Consider the following 13,775-nt stretch of genomic DNA (forward strand, 5'->3'; position numbering starts at 1 on the left):
GGGGTACCTACAAGGTGCCTGGCCCTGCCCGGGCCACAGGCTGGGATATTAAAACAAGAAAGACAGGGTTTCTGTCCTCAAGGAGGAACAGTCTGTGTGTGTGTGTGTGTGTGTGTGTGTGTGTGTGTGTGTGTGTGTGTGAAATGTGGTGTATGTGTGGTGTGTATGTGTTGTGTATGTGGTGTGAGAATGCTGGGAACCTGGTTGTTTGTCCTATGATTAGGGAGTGTTCATGACATACTAGTAGGCAAGGGCCAGGGATGCTGGCACTTCCCACCCAATGAAGACAGGGTCTGTTCAAAATGCCTGTAGCACCTCTGTTGAGAAACACGGTACCAAATTATGACCCTACAAATAATTAAAATATATATTCTTTTTCCCCTTAATTTTGCACCATAAGCATTTCCCCCAACCATAAATACTCCTTTCTTTAATAAAGACTCTGGCTCATAAGTCTTTGCCTACATTTCTCCTCTTCCAATCTTAAAAAACATAATTTTTTTCCTGCGTTATGCAGTGCACCTAACAAGCTTTCAAAGTAGATAGCTGAGCTGCGTTGGGAGAAGAGCAAAGTGAGGTTCAGAGAGTGAAACACTCTTAAGTCATAATCATTCTAACTTCATCAGGCAGGCTCAGAGGTCAGAAGTCGTACGTGTGTTTTCCTTCCACTTTTCCCAAGCTCCTCTTATGGCAATGGGAAATCAGGGTGTTTGTTTGTCAGTGGCCTGCAATGGACCAGGCCCCAAGCATGACCTTTGAGTTGAATCAAGTCATCTCAGATCCATGGTTGATTAAAACCTTGGAATCCAGAACCAGAAAGACTTCAAGAACCCAGAATCTTGATTCCAAAAGTCAAAGATTCCCAGACTTTCAGTGTAAACCTTTGCACTTAGGGAACACTGAAGCTTTACAGTCACACACTTTCAGAACTAGAACTAGAATGGTCCACTCCTCTAGAAATGACGCTTAGTGGGCCAAGGTCCAGTGCCTCTTTGCTTGGGGACCCCTCAGGAGGAGCCACACCTCCCTTCTTCCCTCCTTTGTCCTTCTCCCCTTCCTCCTCCCCACCCTCATCTGCCCCCAACCCGACTCTCCTACACCCTCTCACTTTCCTCGTTGAGCATCCCCCAGCCAGTTATCCAGCAGGATGAGTTACTGGGTAGCTGCATGCCAGGGACTGGGAGGCAGGCGGGGATGATGTAGGAGGTGAAATTCACAGGAAAGAGCAGCTGCAACATGGCTATGTCACTCCCGAAGGGATGTAACTTCTCAAAGTCTGGGTGCATGATAATCCGGCTCAGTGACATCTCTCGGGTGTGCTGGGTGTGCTGGTGCAGCTGGGTGCTTCCTGACAGAACCCGGTAGTTCTCCGGGGCGTGAGATTTTCTGGAGGAAGAAGGGCACATTGTCACCATCATCTCTGCGTGTGGGCTAGCTCTTTCCCTGCATCCTCATCTAACTGCCCACAGGCCTCTACCCCACATGATGCTAGACAGCTTTTATCTCCCCATTTCTAGCGTTCAGGAGTCCTTCTTTCTTGGGGCTAATTGCTATTCTACTTACAACCTCAGACACACGGCTTCTCCATCACACACTAGAATCAGAGGAGCACTGAATCCTTGTGCTGGAAAGATCCTTGGTGGCGTATCAAATGAAGGTCTTTGATTGTACACAGGAGGAGTTCTGGCTCAATCCCAGCTCTAACTTTACCCTTCCCAAGACTCCCTACAGTCCACCTTCTGGCCCCACACTCTTCCTGACCTCTCCTTTCTTTAAACACCTTCCTGCCCAAGGGCTGCTTCTCCACTCAGTTATAAGGACTCACAAAAGACTTGTTAAATAAATGAGCAAATGAGTGCAGGAAACAGAACCTTGCCTTGTTCCCTGAACACAGGTGCTGAAACTTCCCACCTCCCTGACTGTTTGCACGGCTCGTCCACCTGGAGACCCACTCATGCTCCCCTTGCCCAAACCCTTCCCCTCCAGCAAGCCCCTCGCTCTGCATAGCCCTTCTCCGGAACCCCCAGCCCAGGCATCTGCCCTTCTCACCCATGTTGGGCCTTCTCGTGTGACAGGATGGAGACAGGGTGAGGTGGGGACTTGCCACCCCTGATGTCACAAAGGGGCTTGCGTGGATCGTCGTATGGAGTAGGCGCCAATAGGACTCTAAGCTCCGAAAGTTCCAGCTCCCAGACCTGGGCTGTGATGCCCCAACTCCCTGGGGACCCCTCCTCATGTGTTCAGACCCAGGCACTGAGCCAGGCCGAGGACAGCCAGGGGAATTAGACTCCTGAGCAGCCATGTCACTCTCCCAGGGAGCCCCAATTCCCACCTATGCAGCCTGGCACCATGGCTCCCCACAACGCACACCAGCGGCCATGACTACTCCTGGGCACACAGTTGTGCAGGAGTAATAAGAAGAATTGCCCAGCTGCTGGTCAGACATGCGGTCCCAGGTCCCTGCCTGGAATCTGACACCTGGAAATGTGGGGACGTTAAGAAGAAGCTGTGATCTGAGATTGGTCCACACTGCATGGCAGCCAGGACGGACACTGCCACTCTCCTGAGGCACATCTGTGTTGAAGCACAGGCACAGGGGCTGATGGCAGAGCATGAGGCGGATCTGAGCAGGTGAGCAGGGAGGCCAGTCCAGGTGGAGGGTACACAGGCCAAAGGCAGGAATGACATGCATCTGAAGGCCACAGACTGCCCCAGAGAAAAGCCCAGAGGAGCTGACGTGGGATGCCCATCACCCCTCTTCTCCTCTTCCCCCATATCCCCCTCCCCTGCCAGTGCCTGTGCTGGCACCCTGGAAGGAGGACTTACTTCAGAAAGCAGTGGGCAGTGGAAACGACCCAGCGAGAGTTAATGAGGACAGCTCCACAGACGTGTGAGCCCTGGTACTGCAAGCTGGCCTGCCATGGCCACTGGCCAGCCACCACGTCCTGGCCACCGTAGATCTTCCCCATCACCTTGGGTTTCCCGCACACTGTGGAGACTCCCCTGCCACCTACGAAAGAGGCACTAGTAGTACCCCAAATGCCACTACCAGGAAGGCCCTGTCCACTTCATAGATGGGAAAACCAAGGCCAAGCGTCCAGTGGCCTAGCCAAAATGACAGCGCTACCTGGACTCTACTTTCACTGGCTGCCCCTGAGAATTGGACAGAGCAAGCCCTGTGGGGATGAGGACCCAGAGGTCTGGTGGGATGGGGCAAGGGGGGACCCAGGGTAGCCACAGCAGCTCACAGCAGCATCTGCAGGGAGAAGGACATCCCCGAGTGAGGCTGCCAAGGGCTGGGCGCGTCACAGACCTTATTTCCCTCAACTAGCACACCTCAATGCCTACTCTTGTAGATCAAAGAGCTAAAGGTCTCAGAAGTTGCCAACATTACTTGCTCAAGATCATGGCTTCTAAGGGCCTGTGCCTCCTCCATGTCACCCCGGTGTCTTAGGGAGGGAGATTTGCAGTCTGTGGTGCTGTGTGAGCTGGGGAAAGTCATTCCCCCTCTCTGACTCAGGATTCTACATTTCTAAAAGAAGAGGGAGTGGGCTAATGAAGACAGCCCTGGCTCTAGGACTCACACCTGGGAGGGCAGGGGGTGTGCCCAGGCCCCCTGAGAGCGGGCATCTTGGTCTAGGGCCTGCGCTCCCAGGGCCTCACGGAGGGGAATGAGACCCGCGGCCCTGGACTCAGGGCCACTCGTTCATCAGTCCTGGTGCTTTCCTCCACCCAGCCACCCAGCCTCAGGGTCAGACCCTGCTATGTCCCCACTTCCACAGTCCCACAGAGGTCCCAGAGTCCCACAGAGGCACTTCCCACCCAGAGGCTCCACAGTGGGGAGTCGGTGACCCACCTGTGTTGAGGGGGTCTCTGGGCTGCCCGGTTGTTGGCCAGGGCAGAGAAAAGATGAAATTCAGTGACTCAGGGCACCCAGGCCCTGGTCACAGCCGGCCCCCTCAGGCCCTGCAGTTTAGGCCGTTTCAGCCCTCAACAGAGGCCCCAACGCACCTGTGGCTCCCGGGGCCAACCGCTGCGCTTCCGGAGTCGGAGCGCTGCCCTCCACCGCTCCGCCCGCGCCTGGAGCCCAGCCGGGGGCGGCCGTGGCCGTGGCCGGGGACCCTCGCAGCTCCAGGGTGGCCACGGGCAGCAGCAGCAGCCAGAGAAGGGCCACAGGCTGGCCTCGGCCTTGGGCGATCCACGCCTCCGTGCCCATTGCCAGGGTTGCTGACTCCCGCCTGACCCCAGCCTGGCCCTGCCTGACCTTGCCCTGACCCCGCCTCAGCCCAGCCCTCAGCCCACCCTGACCTTCTTCAGAACCTTTTAAACAACTCTACTAAGATATAATTTATATACCATGAAGTTCACTTATTATTATACAAGGGACAATTCAATGATTTTCTGTACATTTTTTAAAATTTATTTATTTATTTATATTTAAATAAACTTTTTGTTTTAGATTTATGAAAAAGTTGCAAAGACAGTACAAGGAGTTCCAAGATCCCCCTCACCCACTTTCCCCTAATATTAAGATCTTATATTACTATGGCACACTTATCACAACTAGTGAGCCAATATTGAGACATTAATATTAACTGAGGTCCATTCTTTCTTTTTTTAAATTTTTTTAAGCTTAAGGTGTATAGCATAATGATTTGACTTCCATGCATCATGAAATGATCATCAGAATAAATTTAGTGAACATCCATCATCCCACATAGATACAAAATTAAAGAAATGGAAAAAAAAATTTTTCCTTGTGATGAGAACTCTTAGGATTTACTCTATCAACTGTCATGTATAACATACGGCAGTGTTCATTATATTTATCATGTTGTCCATTACATCCCTAGTACTTATTTATCGCATAACTGGGAGTTTGTACCTTTGACTGCAGCTAACCAGTTCTCCCTCCCCCAATCTCCGGCCTCTGGTAACCACAAATCCGATCTCCTTTCCTATGAATTTGTTTGTTTGTGAAGTATAATTGATGTACAATGAAATGCTATGTTAGTTCCTGTTACACAACATAGTGATTGGTTATTTCTGTACATTTCAAAATGATAAGTATAGTTATGATATGTCACCACACAAATATATCACATAATTATTGACTATATTCCCCACAGTGTACATTTCATACTCCTTTATTTTGCAACTGAAATTTTGTACCTCTTCATCTCCCTCACCTATTGCTTTCTTTCCCCCAACACTCTCCCGTCTGGCAAGCACCTGTTTGTTCTCTGTATCTATAACTCTGTCTCTGTTTTGTTAGGTTTCTTCATTTGTTTTATTTGTTAGATTGCATATATAAGTGTAATCATACAGTACTTGCCTTTGTCTGACTTACTTCACTTAACATAATACCCTCATGGTCCATCCATGTTGTTGCAAACGGCAAGATCCCCTTCTTTATCAGATATGTGATTTGCAAGATTTTCTCCAAGTCTGTAGCTTGTTTATTCATTCTTTCAACAGTGGTGCTCAAAGAGCAAAAGTTTTTAATTTTGATGAAGTCTAATTTACTAATCTTTTCTTGTATGGATCATGTTTTTGATGTTATATCTAATAGATCATGAAGAGTTTCTTCTATGTTTTCTTTGAGAAATCTTAGACGTTGTTTCTTACATGTGGATCTGTGATCAAGTTTTAGTTCATTTTTGTCTAGTGTGATGTAAGTTTCTGTTTCTTTGCTTTGGGTTTTTCCTGTGGATATCCATTTATCCCTGCACCTTTCCTTGGTTAAAAAAAGAAAGGTTAGTCTTTCTTGTATTGAATTGTCTTGGGACCTCTGTTGAAAATCAATTCATAATAAAAATTGTTTTATTTCTGGACTCTTAATTCTGTGCCATTGAACTGTATTCCTTTCCTTGTGCCTGAAACCCACTGTCTAGATTAATACGTATTGTAGTAGAATTTGACGTCAGGTGGTGAAAGTTCTCCAGCTTTATTCTTTTGCCAAACTGTTTAGGCTATTCTGCATCTTTTGCATTTCCATATGAATTTTAGGATCAGCTGTCAAATTCTACACAAAAAGAGCCTGCTAGAATATTCATAGGCACTGCATTGAATTTATAGATCAATTTGAGGAGAATTGCTTTCTTTTTTTTACTTAAAAATTTATTTATTTATTTATTTATCCATTTTTGGTTGCTTTGTGTCTTCGTTGCTGCGTGTGGGCTTTCTCTAGTTGTGGTGAGTGGGGGCTACTCTTGGTTGCAACGTGCAGGCTTCTCATTGTGGTGGCTTCTCTTGTTGTGGAGCGTGGGCTCTAGGCACGTGGGCTTTAGTAGTTGTGGCACACGGCTCAGTAGCTGTGGCTCACCGTCTTTAGAGTGCTGGCTTGTAGTTGTGCCTCATGGGCTTAGTTGCTCCGCGACATGTGGGATCTTCCTGGACCAGAGCTCGAACCTGTGTCCCCTGCATTGGCAGGAGGATTCTTAACCACTGCACCACCAGGGAAGTCCGAGAATTGCTTTCTTGATAATATGAAGTCTCCTGATCTATGAACAAGAAATGTTTCTGTTTATATAGATCTTTAATTTCTCTCAGCAATGTTTTGTAGTTTTCAGTGTACAGATCTTGCAGCTCTTTATTAAATTTATTTCTAAGTATTTTATTCTTTTCCATGCTACTGTGAATGAAATCATTTTTTTAATTTCCTTTTCATATTTTTGTACTTAGTATATAGAAATGAAATTTATTTTTATAAGAAATGTTTCCTGTGACCTTCTTAAACTTGTTTATTCATTCTAGTCTGTTTTGTTTTGTTGTATTTTGTTTTGGTGGGATCATTGGTGTTTTCTAACACATAGGATCATGTCCTCTGTAATAAAAGTTCTAATTCTGCCATTTAAAGTTGGATGCCTTTAATTTCTTCTTTCTCTCCTACCTTCTTTTATTTCTTTTTCCCTTCTTTCCTTCCTTCCTTCCTTCCCACCTTTCTTTCCTCCACTTCTTAGAGACTATATTTTAAGGACCTTGCTTTTCAAATATGGTCTATCAATCTTTGTCTTTAACTTTGTTTCATCTATTCACATTCAATGTGATTATTGATATGGTTGGAATTACATTTTCCACTTTGGTATTTGTTTTCTGTATGTCTCTTATCTTTCCCCCCACTTTTGAGACAGGCTGGGACCTGGGACCCTTTGCTGCAGTGCTACAGCAGATTTCTATAAACTGGTGTATGCATGGGTGAGAGTCCCACCTGTGGGTTAGGTTCCTACAGATGAAATACAACTGTCTGGTTTCCAGGCTCGATCACCCCGGTGGGCAGTGGACAGGGTGCACCCTCCTTCAGTGGCCCTTTCTGAAAGCTTGCAGGTTGGTGCCTGAAGAGACAACTGCAGGGTCAGGTTGAAACGGCAATCTCTCTTTCTCTTTCTCTTTCTCTTTTACAGTCTTTTCTGTCCCTCCTCCCTTTACCTCTCCCTTGGTCCTTATACCTGCACTCCCATCCCCTTTATCCTGAAAACTTCTTGTTTGTGTCTAAGTTTTTGTCATTGGTATCTTTGTTTTATGAGTTTTGTCTGTCCAACTGCTCCTACAAGTCTCTGCTAACATTGTGGGCATGGTGAAGCTCTTAAACCCTGAAATACAAACGGATCCCACATTGTCTCAGACTCGACTCCAGCCTTGGGTTACTTAGTGGGATTTTAAAGAACAAAAAAAGAAGAGAGGGGCTTGCACCTCTCTCCTCTGCCTTTGCAATGTAACTGTTCTGCCTGGACTCTCAGGGACTCCGTGATCCATCTGTAGTCCCCCAGACTGAGGGAAAAAAAGAGACCTTTTTAAATTCAAGCAGGAAAACTAAGAGATCCCTGATTTTGTAAAAATTAACTTGTGTGGCTTAAGCTTGTGGGTTTAATTAATACAGACCAGTCTGTATTATCAACATTAAGTATAATACTTCTATCCTACCTAGGGTTACTGGAAGTCAATAAGTGCATATTGTTTCTGTGATAAAATCTGTTAGCAAGGAAAATAACCTGATATGATTAAACTTTTAAGTAAATATGACTGGATAAGAGCTTTTTAGTAAACTCAATGGGAATAATCATGTTTTCCAAATGTCCATCTAGAACAGTCCCTCCAAATTTTGGTAACTTGAAACTAAATTACGTTAAATGATAGGAATCCATTGAGTATCCAGGCCATTTCAAATAAGATGAAATATTGGAACATCAATTGCTAAACAGGTCTAAATTTACCTACTTTTGTTTTCTTGTGAGAGGGAAAGTAAGGATGTTTGGGTTTATTAGACACATATCTTACATCACATTAAGGAAAGAAATTGTGCTTTGGGAAGATACATGGGATCTTCCCAAGCGTTTATGGGCTATTCCAATCAGGGAATGCTAATGTAAAAGACATTTCATTGTGACAGAAGGAAGGTAAGATGTGTGCTTTCAGAAAAGAAGGTATGTGGAATGGAAATGTATTTCGTTAAATGGAAAAATGTGATTTTGTCCTACAGCTGGTTATTTCTGAATGGAAAAAAGAAGGGACAAAATATGGCTACAGAAAGTTACAGAAGATTTGCAGAAAAGGAACACTGAGAAGAGAATGTTTTATGTGGTTGGAATTTTCTAAGGTTGGATTAAATTTAATTAGGTAACCGGATTTTATCAAGAGTAGGCTGATATAAGACTGGATTTGGTTTCTTTCCCTCATAAGAGAACAAAGATTTCCTCGAATGCTCCTTTTGATAACAGATTGTGTGAGTTTCTGTGCCTTTAAGTGATCTGCATTTACTTTTGGAATCCCTTTTTTTTTTTTTTTCACCTTAGCTCAAGGAATAATTGTTTCACAGCAGCCTATGATTCTATTTGACTGGATGTTTTAAAACTTTTGGAAATTTTTGACAGATTTCCCAAATATCAAATTCTAATTGAAATTCTTTTGACTTCCAGTTAACTTTGGGATGCTTCATGGGGCCCCTGGAGCCTCCCAAAGAGAGATCCTAAACTAACTGGGTTCATTTGGTGTGTTAAATTACATGGGAAACATTGTCTAAACTCATTGTTGCCTGTGTCAGATGGAATCATCAGGCTCTCCCCAGTTTTATCATAGCTGTCAAACAGAGAGGGGAAAGGGTTTTAGGTTTTTCTGCTGTCTAGTCTCTCACCTTATTCTATGTCCAAAAAAAAATCCCCTGTGGGAATACTCCCAACGTAGGCCCTTAGGTCCTGACCCCAATGGCATTTTCCATTGCACCCAACTCCAATTCCTCCAGGAGTTCCTTTTTTGCACCTCTAGGACCCCTTTCACTCAAGGCCTTGGCAGCCCATACCTTGTTACAGATCACCTATTGGGTGGCCACTTCCAAGCAGCCCACATCCTAGGTTTTATAGATGCTCAAACTCGAGGAATACCCCCAGCATAGGGAAACGTTATTGGACAAAAGCCTCCTGGTAAATGTCTCTGGGACACTGGACTTCATTTCTAGGAGCACTTTTTCTCGGTTGCATGTTATTCAACATGGGATGATCCTCTTCTAAGCCAGAAGAAACACCTCTGGAGAGTATCCTTAAAAATTGGAAACTTTCAAAATAGACGGGCTGAAAAGGGAAACGTTTAAACTCTATTGTAACATTGCCTGGCCCTTGTATAAGTCGGGGAATGGAGAAAAATGGTCTGAAAATGGGTCTCTATAATACCGTATTGCAATTGGATCTCTGCTGTTGCAGGACAGGAAAATGGACTGAGGCTCCCTATGTTCAAGCCTTCATGGTCCTGGGAATTCCCTGGCGGTCCAGTGGTTAGAATTCTGAGCTGTCACTGCTGAGGGCATGTGTTCGATCCCTGGTCGGGGAACTAAAATCCCACAAACCACATGGGGCTGCCCCCACCCCCCAAAATAAACCTTCATGGTCCTTTACCAAAACCCCGCTCTATGGGTCTCCTGTAATCAAAAGCCTGGGGAATCAGAAACACTCCCGACATTTTAAATGATCCCCTTCTAGCTTTCTCCGACTCTCAGGGGGGAAACCAAGCTTCACCTGCTTCCCCGGAGCCACCTACTCCTCCGGAGCCACCTATTTCTCCGGGTCCCTCTGACCAATCCCAATCTCTGCCTCCTTATGTCCCTTTATATCCTCCGTCGCCCCAGGAGGGAGAGACTAGTCCCTCCAGGGTAACTCGTAGTGGAACTTCCTGTCGCCCAGGATCAGGTTCAAAGTTAGCCCTCACCTCTGCCCCACAAGGCCTTTACCCCTTCAGGAATCAGCTGATGGAAACTGAAGCACTACTGGAGTGCATGTCTCCTTCTCAATGAGAGACTTAGGAATTTGTAAGGAGAATTTTGACAGGTTCTCAGAGAACCCTGACAAGTTTAGGGATGAATTTATCAGGCTGGGGTTGACATTCTCTCTCACCTGGCAGGACATCATGGTTATTCTGGCCTACTGTTGCACCCCAGATGAAAGGGAGCGTATACTGAGAAAGGCCAGGTAACACTCAGATGGCCTATTGGCCACCAATCCACACCGCCAAATTTTTCAGGTGGGTGGGGATCCAGTCCCAGAACATGACCCACACTGGGACTATGAAGATCATGTAGGCCAGGCTAGGATGAGACATTACATTACTTGTCTATCAGAAGGACTGAAAAGGTGTATGGTGAAGCCTGTAAATTATGATAAGGTCCGAGAAGTTGCAAAGGAAAAAGATGAAAACCCAACCGTCTTCCTGAGCCGAGTGACAGAGGCATTCAGGAAGTGCACCAGTACAGACCCTGAGTCCGCAGAAGGGAGGACACTATTGGCCATGAATTTTATCACCCAGGCTACCCCTGATTATCAGGAGAAAATTACAAAAGCTTGAGTCTGGGCCCCAAACCCCACTATCAACCTTGGTAGAGGAGGCTTTCAAGGTCTATAACAACCACGACTTAATGGAGGAGTCCAATAAGGATAAGAGGCTAAAAAAGAAAACACAACTTTCGGCTCCTCTGATCCACCCACCATCTCGAAGGGACGCTGGAGGGCCAAGAAGCCTGGACAGACTGCCAAGAAGCTGCCTGGGCTCGAACAAGTATGCCTTTTGTTGGAAGGCGGGGCACTGGAAGGGGGAATGTCCTGAGCACTTTCCTGTGAGACTCCCAAGGGGCAAACTTGACTGGCCCCAGGTCCTTACAATTCTCTCCAATGAGAGATTCTTGCACACCAACTGATGGGGCCTGAGTGCCTTCCCAGCTCCAGATCCCACTCGATCCATCCTCATCACTCCAGCAGAGCCTCGGGTCAACCTCGATGTGGCAGGTAGGAGAACTGAATTTCTTGTAGACACTGGAGCCACCTGCTCTGTTCTGACTTGGCCAGCTGCCCCCCTCTCCAACAGAGACTGTACTGTGACAGGAGTTGATAGACAGCCAAAGGTAAGGTGATTTACATCTCCCCTTGCCCACAGAGTCAGGTCCATTACTATTATTCACTCCTTTTTGTATATGCCAGAATGCCCTGTCCTCCTCCTCAGAAGAGATTTGCTAAACAAGTTAAGAGCTAGTATATTCTTAGGAGGTAGAGAATTCAAGCAGAGAATGCATCTGTTAGTAGCCCCAGATGACCCACCTGCTGGTCATCAAAATATTCCCCAAGACATTCCCCAAGAAATTAGGGAACAAGTAGATCCTGCAGTTTGGGATACCTCAGTGCCAGGAAGGGCAAAACCTGTTCCCCCAATAAACATAAAGTTAAAGCCTGGGGAAAAATACCCCTGGAAAAGATCTTTTAAAGCCTGAGGCCATGAGGGGAATCCAACTGCTGCTCAGCAAGTTCCTAAAACACAGACTCATTAGGCCCTGCCAATCCCCTTGCAACACCCCGATCCTCCCCATTCAGAAGCCTAATGGGGAGTTTTGGTTTGTGCAAGACTTACAAGCAGTGAATGAGGCGCTCATCCCTATTCACCCATTGGTGCCAAACACACACACCTTCCTCACCCAAGTGCCAGGGAGCACCCAGTACGTCTCTGTTTTGGACCTCAGAGATGCACTTCTCTGTATTCCTCTACATCCTGAGTCTCAATACCTTTTCGCCTTTGAATGGAGGGACCCTGACACCCTGGAGGCCACCCAATATACGTGAACAGTGCTTCCTCAGCGATTTGGGACAGCCCCATCTTTTGGAAACACGTTAGCAAGGGAACTGAGGGAACTGAGCCTTGAGAAGGGAACTCTGCTGCAATGTGTTGATGATTTATTGATAAGTAGTGAGACCGAACAAGATTCAGATCAAAATACCACTAGGGTCCTAAATTTTCTGGCAGAAAGGCGATATAAAGTCTCTCCAACAAAGGCTCAGATCTCACAGCAGTGGGTTCAATATTTAGGATTTGTTTTGACCCCAGGGGCACAAGCCCTGGCCATAGATCAAAAAACAGCAATTAGTGCATTACCATCTCCAACCGCAAAGAGGCAACTTCGAGGCTTTCTCAGGATGGCTGTGTTCTGTTGTGTCTGGATTCCAAATTATGGCCTTATAGCAAAACCCCTATATGAGGCTCTAAAGGGAGAAGAAAGAGAACCCCTTTAATGGAATAAGGACCACCAGTGGGCCTTTGAGACTCTAAGGACTCAATTAAGTAGAGCACCAGCACTGGAGCTTCCAAATTTGGACCAACCCTTTACCCTATACATTCACGAGAAGTCAGGGATAGCACTAGGAGTCCTGACCCAAAAGCTGGGACCAGATCAGAGAACAGGGGGCTTACTTTTCAAAACAACTGGACTCAGTGGCCCTGGGATGGCCAAGCTGCCTGCGGGCAGTAGCAGCCACAGCCCTGTTAGTTAATGGGTCTTCCAAGCTCACCCTGGGACAACATTTAGATGTGTTAACCTCTCATCAGGTACAATCTGTGCTGGAAGTCAAAGGACATTGGTTGACTGGAGGAAGGTTAACAAAATAACAGGCCCTCCTAATGGACGCCCCCAACATTACCTTAAAGGTGTGTCAAACCCCAAACCCATAAACTCTGCTTCCAGTGGTCAAGAGTGGAGACTTATTGCATCAGTGTATAGAGACCATAGAACAAACTTACTCCAGAAGGTCTGATCTTCTAGATGAGCCTCTAGACAGCCCTGAGGTCGAATGGTTTACTGATGGGAGCAGTTTTGTAGAAATGGTAAACTGATAGGTGGCGTATGCCATAGTTAGCCTAGATGAAGTCATAGAAGCCAAGGCCCTGCCACCCCAGACATCAGCCCAAAAGGCTGAACTAATTGCCTTAACGAGAGTTTGCAATTAGGGAAGGATAAGAAATTAAATATTTTTACTGACTTTAAGTATGGGTTCCATGTTCTCCATGCTTATGCTGCCATTTGGAAAGAAAGAGGAATGGTAATCGCTAGAAGTTCCCCCCTAAAACATAAAGATTTGATTTTGACTCTTTTAGAAACAGCACAGCTCCCGACCTAGGTAGCAGTAGTCCACTGTAGGGGCCATCACAGGGAGGGGCCTTTTGTTAGCCAAGGGAACAGCAAAGCTGATCAAATTGCAAAACAGACAGCTCGACTGCAGGAGCCTGAACAAGTTATGGCCCTAGTGATTGGCCCCCTGAACTCCCTAGCTCCCCCACTATTCCCCACAGGAACGAGAAAATTCTGAGAAATGGAGCTATGAGCAAGGGAGCACAGGCTGGTATAGAAAGGAGGATAGGGTGCTAATCCCTGAGGCCCAACAATGGAAACTCACTAAGAGCTTACATGATGCCACCCACTATGGGAGGGGTGCACTATGGGACTTGATGCAAAAGGCTTTTTCAGGGAAGGAGCT

The 13,775-nt window shown here is 46.3% G+C and overlaps 1 pseudogene across 1 annotated transcript; it reads right to left on the bottom strand.

Moving 5' to 3' along the window:
* Positions 1-1,094: 1,094 nt before the first annotated feature.
* LOC309665275 (putative serine protease 47 pseudogene) lies at positions 1,095-4,216 on the bottom strand (annotated as a pseudogene). The gene is made up of 3 exons: positions 4,012-4,216; positions 2,827-3,010; positions 1,095-1,386 (listed from the first exon to the last, which is right to left on the bottom strand). The product of its transcript is annotated as a putative serine protease 47 pseudogene (transcript).
* Between the last annotated feature and the right edge of the window lie 9,559 nt (positions 4,217-13,775).

The sequence above is a fragment of the Balaenoptera physalus genome (genome assembly GCF_965194825.1).
Source record: "Balaenoptera physalus genome assembly, contig: SUPER_7_unloc_2, whole genome shotgun sequence".
Classification (NCBI taxonomy): Eukaryota; Metazoa; Chordata; class Mammalia; order Artiodactyla; family Balaenopteridae; genus Balaenoptera; species Balaenoptera physalus.